Source organism: Orcinus orca, chromosome 1 (genome assembly GCF_937001465.1).
Source record: "Orcinus orca chromosome 1, mOrcOrc1.1, whole genome shotgun sequence".
Lineage (NCBI taxonomy): Eukaryota > Metazoa > Chordata > Mammalia > Artiodactyla > Delphinidae > Orcinus > Orcinus orca.
Genome location: NC_064559.1, coordinates 203,491,417 through 203,494,547, shown reverse-complemented (window position 1 = coordinate 203,494,547; position 3,131 = coordinate 203,491,417).

Sequence of the window (3,131 nt, the reverse complement as noted above, 5' to 3'; positions counted from 1 at the left end):
TTTGTGTTTTGTGTGTCTCCTCAGCTTACTGTTCCTATGCAAACTCTCTTTGACGTGACAAAGTCTGCAGGCTGTATTTTGAAATGACCTTAACTTCGTTTAGGGGAAGTTCCCACTGTAATCTGCCTGTGGGTTCCTCCTGACTCTTGGAAGGAATCTGATACTCTCAGAGGAGCAAAAGGCATAACTGATCTTTGAGAACCAGGAAATCTAGAGTGATTTCTTTACAGATTTCGCCATAACTCTAAACCATTCATTTTTCACTTAAAAAGTAATGACTCAGACTGGTTCACCCTAGTTTGTCTTCTGAGAAATTGGTTGTGACCTTTTCTTTCTTTTTTTTTTTTTAAAGGGCCCTCAGCAGTGGCTTGGGCGTGACTAGTCAGTTTCGCTGACCCTGCACACCTGTCCCCTGGGCTCTGCACTGCCCACTGCCTGCGCTGCTTATCCATTTCAGAGGCCTCCACACCTCAGCGGATGGCATCCTCGTCCCTCCAGATTCCCAGGTCACAGACTTGGGGCGTGATCTGGACTCCCCTGTCACACGTGCTGCATCCAACCTGTCAGTTTCTGTCTTAAAAATACACCTCGCCCCTGACCATTTCATCCACTCCATTCACAGTCACGGCTCTGACCCGTGTTACTACCTCTAACTCAGCCCCTCCTCCCACCCTGGCCCTCTCACACTTGTTTCAAAGCAGCAGCCAGAGTGACCTTGACGTAGGCTGGAAGTCGAACCCAGCTCGTATTACTCCTTTGCTCAAAATACAGCTCTGGCTCCCTGTCCCACCCAGAGTCGAGGCCCAAGTCCTTGTGGTGGCCTTTCAGGATCCACTGCCCCTGATTGCCCCTCCCTCTTCGGCTCCCTCTGTTTCGGCCACACTGGTCCTTGCTCTCCCTTGAAACTGCTGCCCACAGTCTACCGTACGGCCTTTGCCTGGCTGACCCTCTGCCCGTGGTCCAGAATGCACCACAGCTGACTAACTCCTTTACCTCCAGGTCTGCTGAGACGTCACCTCATTGAGGTCCATGCACACCCTTCCCTGTTAAGATCCCTCTCTCGCCTCACCCCTGGCACTTCTGAGTACCCTTCTGAGTACCCTCCTACCTAGTCATCTGAGCAATATTGTCTGTGTCTGCACCTGCTAGAGCATAAGCTCTAAGAACATAAGCAAAACATGAGAGTTTTACATGTTTCGTTCATTGGTAAAGCGCCCAGGGTCTAGACCAGTGCCTGGCACAGAATCAGAACTCAGTAAATACTTGCTGAATTAACAGATCCTGCCCTGATAACACAGTCGCACCATTTATCAACCCTTTAGCGCCGGGGGACAGAAGTAACAAATGCTACTGGAAACTTCCGATAGGTAGGCATGGCGCCTAGGGGCTTTCAAGCGTGTTGTATGTTTAGTAATTAACATTTTCCACTCCACTGTGGAAACTGAGGCTCAGAGAGGTTGGGACTAGTTCAGACATCAGCAGCTGGAGGGTGATGGAGGCTGGATTGGAGCCCAAGTCCAAATTCCCCAAAGCCCAGTGGCTTTTGAACATTTTTTTACCCTGACCCATTATTAGAAATGCATCATGATTGAGTACACACATATATGTGCGAGTGAAACCAAAAAAAAGTCAATCATTACCCCTTTTCTGCAATACACAGGTATTTTCTCATGAAGAAGCTGCTGTTTGCAACCCACTAAATTGCTCACCAGCCACTCCTGGGTCGTGACCAGTCGTTTGAAAAACGGTGTTCTACCCTCTTTGCCTCACTCAACACCTCTTAGTTCTTTATTCCCAGTCAAGGCCAGACTCATTCCTGTGGCTCCTCAGACTACCTCATCTGCCCACTGAGAGTTCTGGGGAATCAAGAGCCTGAGATTTTGGGCCCTTCAGTAACAGTGTCGCAATTTAATCACGGAATATGTAGCCGGGAATGTACCTCCCTGTTCCAAGTGCTGGGTCCTGCTCACAGATGTCAGCTAGGTTCACTCTGACCTCCAGGCCAGGGTTTTCTGTCTCTGAGCCAGACTCAGAGATTAGAACAGGCAACTTCTATAGAGGGCTTGGCTTGTGTCAGACATGCATACGCGTGACTGCCAATCCTCTCAAAAACCTAGTGATCGATTTTCCCCTTTGTACAAACGATGAAGTTTATTCATCAAAATATTTGAGTGCCTGCTGTATGCCGAGCATGGTTCTGGGCATTGGAGACGCAGCAGTGAATAAGGTGGAAAAAAATCCCTGCCTTTATGGCGCTTACATACTTGTGGGGGAAGGCAGACAGCAGGCAAAACCACTGAGTTAAAGAGTATGTCAGAAGATAAGGGCTATGGGGGAAAATGGGGCAGGGAAGGTCAGGGAGGGGGTAACAAGAGTGTGGCTGGGGTAGGCCTGGCTGAGAAGATGATGTTTGAAGAAAGAGCCGAATGAATTCGGTAGGGAATGAAGCCCTGTGGACATCTGGGGCGGGGCATTCCAGGCAGAGCCGCATGTGTAAAGGCCCTGAGGTACGAGCATGCCAGTATCTTCAAGGAACAAAATGAGACTAGCATGGCTGGAGCAGAGCAAGGGAGGTGGAGAGCAGTTGGACTTCAGTTGCGAAAGGAACCAGGGGAGACTGGGGTCTTGCCGGCCACTGTGAGGACCTTGGCTTCACCGTGAGCGAGGTAGATGCCATGGAGAGTTCCGAGCCAAGGAGTGACGTGAGCTGACTTACTTATGCTCGAGCGGTCCCGGGTCCTGCTATAGGGAGAGTAGACAAGAGAGTAAGGATGGAAGCAGGGGGGACCAGTCAGGAGGCAAGTGCAATATTCCAGGGAGGAGAGGATGGTGCCTTGCACCAGGCGGTTCTGATGGAGGCTGTGAAAAGTGGTCAGTTCTGGAGACCTTTTGAAGACAGAAACAATGCAATGTGCTGATGGACTGGATGAGTCACGGCTGACTCGGGTTTTGTCCTGGGTCGGTGGCAGGATGGGGAAGCTTCCTGGTGGAGCAGGTGTGGGAGAGAAGATCGGGAGTTTTGTTTTGGACGTGTTGAACTTAGGGTCCCTCTTCCATAGTTGGATATGTGAACCTGGAGTTCAGGTGATGTCTGGTGCAGAGACGCACACTGGGGAGTCAGCATGTGACAG